A 15,929-nucleotide genomic window follows, 5' to 3' on the forward strand; every position below is an offset into this window, starting at 1 on the left:
AGAGTTATAGCAAGTGTTTAAATGGATTTTGGGACTCAATTTAAAAGTCCTAGTAGTTTGGTGATGCTTAGTCCTAAAATTAAAGTTAAAAAATATCTTTACTATGGAGAGCATTACCTCAGAGTTTGTACTTGGCCTTATATTTCTAGTTTCAGCTACCTATTGCTTCTATTTTCAATCTAGATTTAGAAAGAAAAACTAGTACTGCAGAAGCTCCTGAGAAATAAGCTTTCAATTTCAGCTTAGTTTTTAATCAGTAAATGCAATATCATGCAAATCTAGAGACTTCCTTGATGACCCAGTGGCTAAGACTCCATGCTTCTGATGCCAGGGACTTGGGTTTGATCCCTGGTAAGGGAACTAGATTCCATGTGACACAAATAAAAGATTGTGCATGCCACAACTAAGACCTGGTGCAGCCAAATAAATAAACTAAATTAAATTTTTCAAAAAAGCATGCAAATCTTAGCCTCAAGAAACCAGAAGCTGCCACTTAGTAGAAGCCTAACAATTACAAGCCATGTCCAATTTGCATCATGAAATGAACTATTAATACAGAAACAGCAAATGGCATCTGAAAAATTGAAGTGAGATAATGTGTCATGTGTTAACAAATAGGATAAAACACATTTTTTCTAGTTTCCTCAAAATGGAATTGGAATATGAAATAATGAGATAAAACACAGTTTATTCAACCTTAAAAAAAATAGCACAGAGTAAAAACTAAAATGACTGTGAAACCTTTGAGAGAAATAAATTTACAACAAAGAAAATGCTGGTCTGAAAATTAAACTGGAAAAAAAAATACTGGCCTGCATAGTGGATAATAAAACAAGGACTTAATGTTTAAGGATTCAAAACCATGCATAAGAGATAAAATAAATCCTCATTATTCACAGGCACCATATTTGCAAATTTGGCTGTTTGCTAAATCTTATTGGTAACCTCCAAACCAATACACAATCTGCCTTTGTCGTCATTTGTGGAAATGCCAAGTGGTGAAATATTTGAGTCGCCTGAAGCTCATGTTTTCAACTGAAGTTTAACAGGTGATGCTCTGCCTTCTTGTTTCAGCTGTCATACTGTTAAAAAAAAAGAAAAAAGTATCCTTTTCATGTTCTGTTTAGTACCATGTTTTACTCAATATCGTAAATCATCAGGGAAGTACAAATGCAAACCACATCTGTTAGGATGCCTGGTTGGAAATGCAAAATGGTAAGGAAAGCTGTTAAGGAAACTGATATTGAGTTTCCACATTTTTGTACTTTTTGTTGGTGAGGTCATTGTTTAAAATTGGCCCCCAGTATAGTGCTGCACTTCTACTGTACCCAAGTGCAAGAAGGCAGTGATGTGTCTCATGGACAAAATACATGTGTTAGATAAATTTCATTTGGGCATGAGTTCTGGTTAATGAATTCTCCCTAACCTTGTGGAGAGTTTGGGTTTGGCCCTGTGAAGGCTCACTAAACAGAATAGTACCGAGGAGATGTTCAGATACTATTTCAATATAGCTTATACATTTTCTGTTTGAATTTCTGTTTAAGACTGAAAATATCTTAAGTAAGATATGATGTTTCTCACCTTGTCTTAGAATAGTGAAAGTGAAAGTCGCTCAGTAGTGTCCAACTCTTTTGGACCCCATGGACGAGTCCATGGAATTCTCCAGGACAGAATACAGGAGTAGGTAGCCTTTCCCTTCTCCAGGGGATCTTCCCAACTGAAGGATTGAACCCAGGTCTCCCACATTGCAGGCAGATTCTTTACCAACTGTGCCACAAGGGAAGCTCAAGAATACTGGAATGGGTAGCATATCCCTTTTCCAGGGGATCTTCCTGACCCAGGGATCAAACTGGTGTCTCCTGCATTGCAGGCAGATTCTTTACCAACTGAGCTATGAGGGAATCCCCATCTTAGAATATGTTGACAACAGATATACATCAGAGGGCTTTCCTGGTGGCTTAGTGATAAAAAATCCGCCTGCAGTGCAATAGGCACAAGAGACAAGTTTTGATCCTAGGTTGGGAAGATCCCCTGGGGAGGGAAAAGGCTACCCACTGCAGTATTCTTCCTGGAGAATTCCATGAACAGAGGAGTCTGGCAGGCAACCGTCCATAGACTCGCAAGAGTTGGACACGACTTAGCAACTAAACCACCACTACCACATACATAACATGTGGTTTCACTGTGTTTTGAAAAACATGCTTTTCTATTTTGAGAGGAAAAAAATGCCGACTTTTCCATTCATTACATTAGAATATGCTGAATCAGCCATGAACAATATGGGCAAAAATCAAATGATCATGTCTATAGTATTGCATTAGCTGTTGTAGTGGGATGGTTCAGATACAGTTACTATTGAGTTCTGAGATAGTTGGATAGGACAGTTGAAGCTTGTGTACTGTAAAAAGATTTCATGCGTAACTGTACCAGATTGGTTCTGCTTTTTCAGCTTTAGTATCTGTTAGAAGAACGTGATAACAGCATTTGGTAATCTTCCTTGTAGTGCCTGGATTATATATTTGGGTTACCAGGACGATTGAAGCAATACATCTAGGTCTTATTTGATGAAGTTGACAAGCAGACCTATGCCTTTGAGAGACATTTTGTAAAGTTGACCTTTAATGTGAAAAAGCAAATTGTTCTTCTTTGATTTTGGAATTCACCTTGTCAGAACAAGTCAGGGCACCTTCTATTGCATTAGTCTTAGCACAAGATTCCTTTTCAGAAATAAAACTTCATTGCTTAAAATTGGCCTCGATTTTAAATTCAGAAAAAAAATGTCTTCAAAGTCATTTGGAAAATATGAACAAGTGCAGAAAATGTGACCTACTTGGCATCCCAGGAAGCCATCTCTCTCTTTTTGTTTAAAAATTATTTATTATTGGCTCAGCTGGGTCTTCACTGCTGTGCACAGGCTTTCTCTAGTTGCAGTGAGTGGGGTCTCATCTGGTTATGGTGTGCAGGTTTCTCATTGTGGTGGCTTCCCTTGTTGCAGGCCATGCACTCTAGGTGTGCAGGCTTCAGCAGTTGTGGCGCACAGCTTGAATTGCCCCATGGTATGTGGGATCTTCACGGACCAGAGATCAAACCCATGTTCCCTGCGTTGGCAGGCAGATTCCTAACCATTAGACCACCAAGGAAGTCCTGCCATCTCTTTCTTAAAAGATCACTCCACCATGAAATTCACAGACACGCATCAGCTTGTGAGAATTTGTTGCTGCTTAAAGGTGGGAGTAGAGAGATGAAGATTAGCTATGTTACACATAGAGTAATCTAAGGGTGATGCCTAGATGGGTCTTGAGAACAGCTTATTAACTCAGCAAATGTGAACTCTAGAAAAGAGCTCAAAAAAAGAATTCAAAGCTTTATTTCTTCACACATTCATAATTCTTCTCCAGTAGTAGAATGAAATAAATTGTATCTATAGGCACATAGACTCATAGAATAAAGGGGACGACAACCAAGGATGAGATGGTTGGATAGCATCACTGACTCAATGGACATGAGTCTGAGCAAGCTCTGGGAGATAGTGAAGAACAGGGAAGCCTGGTGTGCTGCAGTCCATGGGGTTGCAAAGAGCTGGACATGACTGAGCAACTGAACAATAACAATAGAAATAATTTGGCCCAGCTTTTCGTTTTAGAGACAGGAACTTAAGCTTGTTTGAAAGAAAATGAAAACCTTGCAAAGGTTTAAACATTTAAATTGTTCTTGTTCTTGTTATTTTATTTAAATTAAGAAATTTAATCAAAGAAATAATGACATAATGTAAAAGTCAAGTAGTACCATAGGATTATAATATTAAAAAGGTCCATGTACCAACCCTCTGATAATATTGTTAGTATAATAATAATAATATGTAAATATTGTTGACAAGTGAACTACATTGTATCAGTGATAATATTTGCCACGATGTACAGTTTTTTTCTTGGAGATTTTTTTTTTTTTTTTTTGTCTATTGGCCTAGTTTTTGACTGAAAATGTAAAACTCTTCTCAGTGTAATCAAACACATGGGGATCTTGAGAAAGTTTGCTTCAGAAGCAAAGTTTTGTGACCTTGTCTGCTTGATAATCTGTTTATTCTCCCCATACTTGCAATTGATTGTTTAGAGTTACATAGAATTTCAGGTTAAAAACTTGTACTTCTTAATCCAGAGCATTGGTACAATTATTTTTACCTTCTAAGTTTCTGATAGAAAAGTCTCATGACTTTCTGGCTCTCAATCCTTTGTGTATACTTTTTATTCTGAAGACATGTGGGGCCTTTTAATATCTATGGTATTCTGAAATTTGGTTCTTATTTTTTTCAGATAAAAATTAGTTTGTAGAGTTACGTGTGTGTGTGTATGAGTGTGTGTGATGAGAATTTTTAAGATTTATTATCTTAACTTTCAAGTACACATTACAGGATTGTTAACATTGTCATTATGCTGTATGATAGATCCCGAGAAATTATTCATCTTACATCTGGGAGTCTGTACCTTTTGACCACTTATATCTATACCCTCACTTGTGGCATGCAATAATCTGTTTTTTATGAGTTCAGTTTTTTAGGTTCCATGTTTAAGTGAGATCACAAATTACTTGTCTTTCTCTGAATTATTTCATTTAGTGTAATACCCTTCAGATTCATTCATGTTGACACAAATGACAGGATTTCCTTCATCTCTAATGTCTGAATAATATTTCATTGTGTGTGTGTGTATGTCTTTTATCAGTTATCACCTATGGACACTGAAGTTGTTTTCTTGTTTTCAGTTTAGTTCAGTCGCTCAGTCGTGTCCGACTCTTTGAGACCCCATGAATCACAGCACGCCAGGCCTCCGTGTCCCTCACCAGCTCCCGGAGTTCACTCAAACTCATGTCCATCAGGTCAGTGATGCTATCAAACCATGTCATCCTCTGTCATCCCCTCCTCCTTCTGCCCCCAATCCCTCCAGCATCAGTCTTTTCCAATGAGTCAACTCTTGATATGAGGTGGCCAAAGTATTGGAGTTTCAGCTTTAGCATCATTCCTTCCAAAGAACAGCCAGGACTGATCTCCTTTAGAATGGACTGGTTGGATCTCTTGCATTTCATGTCTTGGATATTATAAATAATATTATCTGGGAAATATAAATATCTATTAGAGGTAGTATTTTTGTTTCCTTTGGACAAATACCCAGAAGTGGGATTGCTAGATCATAAAATAGTTACATTTTTACCATATAAAGGGATATCCATATTATTTTCCATAGTGGCTACAACAATTTATATGAAGGATGGCTTTTCCAGAAAAATAATTCTGGGTTGAATTGTTTTCATTTAATATTGAACATATCTTCCCACCCTCTCCTGGCCTGCAAAGCTACCACTGAGAAACCAATGATCATCTTACAGGGGGCCACCTTGTATGTAGCAGGTCAGTTTTCTCTTGCTGCTTTCAAAATTCTGTTTTTGACTGTCTATAATATGTCTCAGCATAGAATTTTCTACACTGGTTCAACCTATTTATGGTCTTTAGAGCTTCGTGATTCTTATTGTCTATTTCTCTCTCCAAGTTTAGACTGTGTTTTTAAGTAGGTTTACTGGGTGGGCTTCCTGGTTGGGCAGCACTGCTGACTACAATCTCTGGCAAGGTGGTACCAATGGTTGGATTCCACAGTTGGGTAGGGCTGTGGGCCATGCTTCACTTTTGCTCTTGGGTGGGTGGGGCCTTAGGCTGTGCTCCCTGCCTGCACATTTCCACAGACTGGACTCCATGAGCTGGCAGGGTTAAACGGACAGATGGATAATCAGGCTGTGCCCCAAAGTTGATCAAGGCTACGGATGGGGCTTTGCAATCAGATAGGCCATTGGCTGTGTTCTGCCTTTGGTTGAGGTCACTGGTCTGGCTCTGTGGTTGAGGAGGGCCTTTGAATGGACTCCACATTTGAGTGAGTCCAGGGACTATGTTTGGCAGTCAACCAGGGCTTCAGTGCTTGGTGGGATTGTAGGCTGGGTTCTGCCTCTGGGTGGTACTGTTGGCACTATATGTTCAGAGCGAAAACATGGAGGAGACGCCCAGTGGACAAGTAACAGAAGTGAGAAATGGTCTTGTATTGTAAGCCTTGGAGATCTTGGTAGTTTATTGTCATGTAACTTAAAGCTGAGTGATGCAGTGTTCATTTTTATTGTCTAGATGAAGTCTGGAGGTACGACCCTTTTTATCATCATAACTTTTAGTTCCTTTTTAAAAGTAGAAGCTAAACAAATTTTTTTGGTTGAATTAACACTTTGAGTGTACAATTTTTAATGGACTTGGTTCTAATTAAGAGCAAACCGTCTCAAATTGGCCTAAACTGCGTGGTGAGTTCACTGGTTCACATTATCAGGAAAGTACAGAAGTGAAAGAGTTTTTGAGTCTGGTTTGACACAGGGACTCATTCAGTTCATTGAGGGTCAAGTTCATGTCTTTCTCTCTAGTCTGCCTTTGACAACATCAGCTTTATTTGCTTTTCCTAATTTAGGTAATGATAATGGTGCCAATGATTCCCAGGGATACATGCTTTCTTGTTAGTGCTAGGAAAAGAGAAGAGCCCCTCTAGAAGTTCTCTCACAGAGTAGCTAAGAATCTTCCTTAGAATCCACAGTAAACTTCTGGCATGTTAGTAACAGGAACTGAGTCACTCATCCATTTCTGAGCTAATAACTATAACCTATTCACCCCAGCCTCAGATACAGATTGAACATTTTGAACCATGTATGGAAGTTAAACCTTTCCTAAAACACAAAGGGAAGGGAATTTGCCCAATAGTTAGATTTGCCAGACAAAACTACAATGAAACACTGTGGATTAGCATTGCTTTTTCATCAATTCCTGTACATGAATTTATGATAATTGTGCCAGAAGACTTGTGTTTCTAATTATCTGTTACACACTTGCGTGCATTTAGCATATCCCAAGAGAAGTAGTAACTGAGAAGTTATGATCTGGCAGAATCACAGCCTGTTTTACATTGCCATTAGTTTCATCCAGCCCAGTTTTGCAAATTGTCATCCTACCAGCTCCTTACTACATTTAACATGGTCATATGTGCCAAATCTTTGATGTCTTTCCATATTTTATGCTCTTATATTCTTGTCCTCTGTCTCTGGTATGTATACAGCTATATAATTTATATCTATACATGTATATGTTTATGTGTTTGCTTATACTGGGTTAAACTTAGTATGACTTTTTTAGAATAAGTGCTAACTTGATCTTGAAAATATATTCAGGTTTAGAAAGATTAATTTGATAGCATATGTGATTTCTAGAAAAGTAGTTGGTTTAACATATAACATCAAAATGAATAATCTTCATTTTAATTTTAATGTAACATTCTTGATTTTATCTTCCATTGACTATAGCAACAGTAATATAAATATTGAGCTTATTTTAGTAGTACTTTCTAGTAACTCTTAATGGGTGTTTGAAGCATAATACCAATTTGACCATGAAAATCCATTTAAAAGCTTAATTTTTTTTCCTCCTTATTTATCTAAGTCTCAGAGATGGTCTAAAGATTTTGCTGAGTTACCATTTCATTTCAATAACTTATAATTAATATGATTTTTCTGGTTGTGCTAGATGACTGATCATTTATTTCATGTTTGGTTGTTTTCTATTTGAAAATAGAATTTTAATGGGCCTTGAATCAATTAGAATACATTTGACAATCATTGCAGATTAACTATATGTGGAAGTCTAAATCTTTTTTATTTTGATAAATGTGCACTGATAAATACAATACTGAGAATTGCTGAGATTATCATTAAAATGAGGGAAAACATTTCAATGAAAAATTTCGTACTTTGTTATATAAAGTAGGCCCTTCAAGCACCTTAGATTTTGAAAACTTCCTGTTTGGTAACAGCAAAAAAAGCATAAATCAGTAGTTTTCTAGTGAAAATGCCTATGTACTATTTAAAGTAAATCAATCTGTAATGAATATTTGCATTTTAAATAACATGTATTTTTTGTAAGGGAGTTGCATTTTATTTTCTAATCACAGTTCTGTGAACTTCCTCAGTTGGCTTCTTTCCTCTTTTCAACTTTATTTCACAATGAATCCATCAGAAAGATGCCCAGGGGAAATCAAAGATAGTGAAACTCTACTACAGAGCTCAGTGGCAAAGAGGAAGAATAACAATTCTAGAGCTTGGCTACAAATGAAGTTTTTGAGTGATGCGGTCATATATTTTTTGGTATTAATTGGGACCAAGCCAGGGTGGCTAAATGGAGACATTTGTCTATAGTGGGAATAAGGGACTTGCTCTGTTGTCTGGAATCTTTTATTAGTTTTATCCCAGGAAGAGAGAGAGGAGAGAGTGCATATACCTTAAAGGTATAATAGGAAATACAACTACGTTTAATCATGCAGAACTCAATTTTAACCCCTGTTGTGCCTCTGAGTAGTCCTGTAATGTCTGGGCAAATTATCCCACTAATTAAAGATCCAGCTTCACCACTGGGACAAATATTTATTTCACTGAGTAGTGGGGAAAAGTGAAAGTTAGTCTCACAGTTGTGTCTGACTCTTTGTGACTCCATGGACTACTGTAGCCCGCCAGGCTCCTCTACCCATGGAATTCTCCAAGCAAGAATACTGGAGTGGGTTGCCATTCCTTTCTCCAGGGAATCTTCCCAACCCTGTGATCGAACCCAGATCTCCTGCATTGTTGGCAGATTCTTTACCATCTGAGCCACCAGGGAAGCTCAGTAGTGAGGAGAATAATGTTAAATGAGTTGTGTTCAGTCACTCAGGCATGTCCAACTCTTTGAGACCCCATGGACCATAGCCTGCCAGGCTCCTCTGTCCATGGGATTTTCCAGGCAAGAATACCAAAGTGGGTTGCCATTTTCTCCTCCTGGGGATCTTCCTTACCCAGAGATCAAATCTGTATCTCCTGCATCTCCCTCATTGCAGGCAGATTCTTCACCCCTGAGCCACTAGGGAAGCTGTTAAATGAGTTAATGTTGCATAAATGATCAGGCACCATGGTTACCACATGGTAGTGGTTGGGAGAGTACCTGGGTCCTTTGCCTGTCTTCCTTCTTTATTCATTCTTTCTCTCCTCTCTTTCTCCCACAGAAAAAAGTGAGAGATGTTAGAAGTTTCTATAAAACCTTTTATATTTGGAGCATAACTGATTAACAATGTTGTTAGCTTCAGATATATAAGAGTGATTCAATAATACACATACATGTATCTATTCTTTTGAAATTATTTTCCCATTTAGGAATGTAACCACTTATGGTTTAGTTGAGGACTGGCTTGCAGGGGAACAACTCTTCCTAAAATGCACAGGGAAGCATGAGAAGATGTCTAATTTTTTACACACTAGGCTTTGCACATCACAAAAAAAGTTTAAAGAATTAGCCAAATTATTATACACAAACCCTAACATGCTATATAAGAAAAAAGCACTTTGGAGTCAGAGACATTTGAATTCATACATTGCTAGAGTCATGGTAAAACTCTTTATCTTCTCTGTTCTGATTTCCACTTCTTTAAATTAGAGTAAAGATAAGTGTGAGATGGTATGTGTGAATTTAGGCAGCAGAGAATTTAGCACGAAGTAGGCTGTCAGTAGATTTTGCTTCTTGGGGCCCCATCATCACAAATAAAATGGAGCTGGCTGAACTGTGTCAAATATTAATCCAGTAACTGTCAGTCGAAAGAATTAAAAAGTTTGTCTGCATGCAGGTCCTGCTTGGCATAGCCCTGAGTTACAGCTGTCACTGATAATTGCTTAACAGCTCAGTTAGCATGGCAGCAAGTTGTTGCTTTCAGACAGCTTGTATATTTGGGAAGAGACTTCAAATCATTGCAGAGAATGTACCTGAATTTCAATTAATTCTGAAAAGGAGTCTCAAGCACTTTGGTGACCTTGGGTTTAAACGTTTATTCAAATTATTTGATGTAACCTGCTCTCTTTTTAAAAAAAGTTTATATGGAATGTAATAAATTATTTTGACAGTCAAAACTCAGTGGCAATTGTATTACATGTTCCATCAGTCAGGAGAGCAATAAGAGTTTATTACTGCACTTAAAATATCTAATGCTAGACATAACCACTAAATTAGCTTCAAATGTTTTAAATTCAGAGTGTATGAAATATGATTGGCCATGCTTAAAAAACTTAGCGGCTGCCAGCAACTGATATATAAATTTAACAGTGGGAACCAAGTTTGGGGATTATAGGTGAGGTGGTTAAAATATGCATTTAGAAAGGATAGCAGCAATGGCTGTGAAATTAGCTTTGGCCATGATGTGGCCTGTCACAGGAATTAATACCTCCCTCTCCTTCCAGTAGCTACATTTTCAGGATCTCTCATGAATAATTATATTTTGGAGGATAAACAAAGACCACAGTTCCTTTAAATTTTACATGATTATTCCCATAGATTTACTGTTTGCAGTTTCCAAGATGTAAGTTTAGGTCTTTCAATTAAGGTATATTCTCAGTTCTGCCCTGATAGGACCTGCATTTAGGAGTCAGAATCTAGGGGAATGAATCAAATTTTTTATCTATCTGGTTCTGCTCATTAAAGTACAGAGCAAGGATTCTCAAACTGTAGGTGGATCAGCATCACCTTGCTGAGATAGATTGCTGTACCCTTATCTCCAGGGACTGGGATAGAGCTTGGGAATTGGTCTTTCTGTAAAGTTTCCAGGTGAGACTAAGGCTGCTAGAAGAACTGCTGGTACAAAGAAGTGTTTGGGGGGATTACTTTATGTTACAAATAATAGAACACCTGACTGAGGTTGGTTTAACAATAGGAATAATTATCTTCCATGGATAGAAATCCAGAAATAGAAAGTCCCAGAGTTTGTTCAGTGGCACAAAGGTCAGGAGTCCACCCCTTTACGTCTTCTGTGACATCCTCATTGTGTTGGTTATGGCTTCCTCACTGGGCATCATTTCCACCTAGCCCTGATGGCTTTGGCACCTCCAAACATTAAGTACCAACACGACAGCATTTAGGGGCAGAACAGAGAGGGATAAAAGATTTCTTTTAGTATCTAAGGTGGGAACACTTGGCCCGAAAGGAAGAAGGGGAAGGACTGAAATAATTGCTGATAAGTAACTAACAGCCACTGGAGGTAAACTTGCAAGATTTTAGGAAAAGGTCCTGTAGCTTTTGTTTTCCACAAGGTATTTGAAATGACCCAAAATCATAGGCCGCTTATATCATTCTGGTGACTCTCTACTTCCCTGCCTTTCTTTTTCATTTCCTATTCCTCTGAATTCTCCCCATAAGATACTGTTTGTTCCATTATCTGTTAATGCTGTTTCCATTTAACTTCCTCCTCCTTATACTGTGTGTGTGTGTGTGTGTGTGTGTGTGTGTGTGTGTGTGTGTACAGCACATCTCTTATGCAGGTCTGACTCTTTGCAACCCATGGACTGCAGCCCACCAGGCTCCTCTGTTCCTGGGTTTCTCCAGGCAAGAATACTGGAGTAGGTTGCCATTTCCTTTGCCAGGGGATCTTCTGACCCTAGGATTGAACCCATGTCTTGTGCATTGGAAGGCTGATTCTTTACCATCTAGAAAACTAAAATTATATTTTGGGCACTAAATGATTTCATCTGAAATTTGAGAGTCACATGCCTTTTCTTTGCTTTGCATTTAGCAATGCTGGATTTTTTTTTAGTCCCTCATGCCATTCTAAATTTCCCACGTTTACCCTTTTTGGAAAGGAGCTTTTGAACAAGACATAATAAAAATTTGCTTTGCCTTGAAGAGTTCCTCTCAAAAGCTGGAAAAACCCTATAACCTGTCAGGTCTGATGTTGAGACTTTAAAGGGGAAACAGTGATGATATTTACCCTCCTATGATGGACTGCAGCCCCAGATCTACTCTTTCTAGAATCTTCCACATTTCCATAAGAGGTAATTTCATCCTTAAATTTGTCAAGGACAATGTTTGGGAGTTATTCTTGATTTAAGAAATCATTCTTCAGCACAGCTTGGCAGCTTTAACTTTAGAATATGGCCCTAATCTGACTACTTCTCACACTTGCATAGCTACAAAGCTGGCACAAACCAGCATCCTCAGATCTAGCTTCTCTCTCATCTGGATGTTCCCCTGCTCCCCGCCTTGATCTTCTTAAATTTATTACCAACACAGGAGCCAGAACATTTCTATTAAAATGTAAATAAGATCGTGTCACTACGCTGTGTAGAACACTTCAAAGGCTTCTTGTCTCACTACAGTTGAGAGTCAAAGTTTTCACACTGGCCTGCGAGGTTCCTTAATGACCTGTTCCCCTCCCCACCTTGCTGCCCTTGGAACATGCCAGTTATACCCCCAGTTTGGGATATTTGCCTATTTTGTTCCCTATCATGGTCTATTTCTTCCTCAAATATCACCATCTCAGTGAGTCCATCACTTAGTTTAAAATCACATCACTGGCCTTTGTTATAATTTCCCCTCCCCTCTCTGTTCACTTTTTCTTTAAAGCTCTTATGACCACCTGTTATGCTTTATCTTTTCCTTATTTATTGTTTCTCTCTTTACTATTTTAGTTTTTAAAACTTCCTCCACTAGAACGTGACCTGTTAGTCAAATAATGTGAGAGTAGCAATGTTTGTTATATAATTGCTCTATCATCAGAACTGAGAAAACCTAGCACATAAACATGAAGTGATATTTGAATGAATGAATGATTATATGGTAATTAAAATTTAATGTCATAATAAATATCAAACATATATCAAGGAAAAATAGTATAATGAACCCCTTGTACCAATCACTCAGCTTCAACAATTATCATCATTCTGCCATTCTTATATCACTTAGTTTGTTTATCCCTTGTTTGATAATTCAGTGGGGACTCAGTTTTTTTTTGGGGGGGGTAAAATTACACATATTGAAATGCATAAATCTATATAATTTTTGACAAATATATACACCTACGTATAACAGGGAGGCCTGGCATGCTGCGATTCATGGGGTCGCAAAGAGTCGGACATGACCGAGTGACTGAACTGAACTGAACTGATACTACATCTTTATCGTGACATGAAACGCTTCATCTACCCAGTAAGTTAACTCATGTCCCTTCCAAAGGCACACCGCTCTTGTCACTCTTCCTGCCCTCCTAACCCAGGCAATGATTGTTCTCCTTTTTTCATCTTAACCTAGTTTCATCTGTTCTAGAACTTCATGTCTAGATTGACTTGTATGTTAAAAGTCAGAATCAAAGTGGAAGTTGCTCAGTCATGTCCAACTCTTTGAGATCCCATGGACTGTACAGTCCGTGGAACTCTCCAGGCCAGAATAATGGAATTGGGTAGCTCTTTCCTTCTCCAGGGGATCTTCCCAACCCAGAGACTGAACCCAAGTCTCCCACATTGTAGGCAGATTCTTCAGCAGCTGAGCCACAAGGGTGTTAGGATCCTTCTTTTTTTTTTTTTTTTTGCTTTCACACAGAACAGTGTCTTTAAGAATCATTGATGTTTTTGTATGTATTAATACAAATTGGTTCCTCTCCATATTGTAATGTTCCATTATATGAATATGTGGCAGCTTGTCATTTCATTCTCTCAATAATGGACATTTGTCATTGTTTTATGTGGTTATCTAGCTGAATGTTTTATGTGCAGTTGAAATGAGTTTGGTTTTGGCTGTGGTTCAAAATCTGTATATATTCTTCTGTAAGTCTATTTTTTTTATGGACATATGTTCTCACTTCTCTTGGATAAATGCTTAAGAATGGAGCTGCTTAGGTAAAGTGTTGGTGTATGTTTATTTGTATAACAAATGCTAAGCATATCTACAAAACAGCTGTACTGCTTTTTAATTTCATTAGTGATGGTTTATGGGTTTAATTTACATTTCCCTGATGGTAAATGATATTAAGTATTTTTGGATGTGCTTACTATTTATTTCTCAAAAAGAATTTTTTATAATATTCTGAATATAAGACTGTGGTCAGGTACGTGTTTTGTGAATATTTTCTTCCAGTCTGTAATTTGCTGTTGATTTTCTCAGTGACGTCTCTTGATCAGCAATTTTTAATTTTGAGAAGGCCGAAGTCTTTTCATTGTTTTCTCTTGTGATAATTTCATTCTGCTTTCCAGGAAACCTTTAAGTCTGCCAGATTTTTTTGTATGTTTTCTTTTAAAAGTGTTATTGTTTTATCTTTTAGGACCCTGCTTCATTCAGAGTAATTTTTGTATGTGGTAAGTAGAGGTAGAGGTTATTTACTCAACTTTCCATTTGAATGTCCAGTCCAGTTGTCTCAGTTATTGTTGTTTAGTCACTAAGTCTTGTCTGACTCTTTGGCAACCCCAAGGACTGTAGGCTGCCAGGCTCCTTTATCAGTTGTCTCAGTACTGTTGGTTGGTTGGATGTTAATATAGCCATTGATAAAATCTTTTTCATGATAAATATTTGTATTTCATCCCTTTCATTTGTATTAAAGTACATCTTTTAAAGATGTACTATAGGGCCTTTTTTTTTTTTTAATCTAGTCTGATTGCTTTTCTTGTGAAAAGTTTGGCTCGTTTAAAATTAATACAATTGTTGGTTGCGACCCCATGGACTGTAGCCTACCAGGCTCCTCGGTCCATGGGATTTTCCAGCTCACTCAGTAGCTTTCACATCTTTGTCAATTATCGATTAACTGTGTAAATATGAGTCTATTTCTGGACTCTGTCATGTTCCAACTTTGTATTTATCTGTATTCCAAGCTCTAACTGATTACTGTAGCTTAATAGTAAATCTTGCAGTCAACATATATTTTATAACTTTTGCAAGATTGTTTTGCATATTCTAGGTCTATATGAATTTTAGAACTAGATGATCAATTCTTGTAAAAACACTTTACTGGGATTATGATTGGTGTTGTGTTATGGCTCAGTGTGTGGTCTATTTAGCTGAATGTTTGCATGCTTTTCGAAAGAAAAATAGCCTACAGTTTAGGGTATAGTATCTATAAATGTCAGTAAGATCAAGTTGGTTGATAGCGTAGTAGTTCTGTCAATTGCTGAGAAGGGATACAAGACTATCCAACAGTAATGTTAGATTTATTTAGTTTATCTTTTAATTTTGTTAGCTTTTGCTTCATGTAATTTGAAGCTTTATAGTTAGGTGTGTACACATTACACATGTTTTATCTTCATGATGTATTAACTGTTTTTCAAGATTAAGTCTTTTATTTTTGATACTACTTGTCTTGATGTCTGCTTTGTCTAATGTTAATATGAAGTAAAGTGAAGTCACTCAGTTGTGTCCGACTCTTTGCGACCCCATGGACTGTAGCCTACCAGGCTCCTCGGTCCATGGGATTTTCCAGGCATGAATACTGGAGTGGGTTGCCATTTCCTTCTCCAGGGGATCTTCCTGACCCAGGGATTGAACCTGGGTCTCCCACATTGCAGGCAGATGCTTTACCATCTGAGCCACCAGGGATGTTAATATAGCCACTGATAAAATCTTTTTCATGATAAATATTTGTATTCCATCCCTTTCATTTGTATTAAAGTACATCTTTTAAAGATGTACTATAGGGCCTTTTTTTTTTTTAAAATCTAGTCTGATTGCTTTTTTTTGTGAAAAGTTTGGATTGTTTAAAATTAATACATTTGTTGATATGATTGGATTTGAATCCACTGTTTTATTAACTGTTTCCTTTTTATTCCTTTGCTTCCTTTGTCCTACTTTCTTTAGGGCAAAACAAAATTTAAATTTTAAATTGGAGTATGATTGGTTTACAATATTGTGTTCATTTCTGCCGTACAACAATGTGAATCAGCTATGAAAGTGAAAGTCTTAGTCGCTCAGTCCTGTCCAACCTTTGCAAGCCTGCCAGGCTCCCCTGACAATGGAATTTTCCAGGCAAGAATACTGGAGTGGGTTGCCATTCCCTTCTCAAGGCGATCTTCCTGACTCAGGGATTGAATGTTGGTCTCCT

Source organism: Budorcas taxicolor, chromosome 13 (genome assembly GCF_023091745.1).
Source record: "Budorcas taxicolor isolate Tak-1 chromosome 13, Takin1.1, whole genome shotgun sequence".
Taxonomy (NCBI): Eukaryota; Metazoa; Chordata; class Mammalia; order Artiodactyla; family Bovidae; genus Budorcas; species Budorcas taxicolor.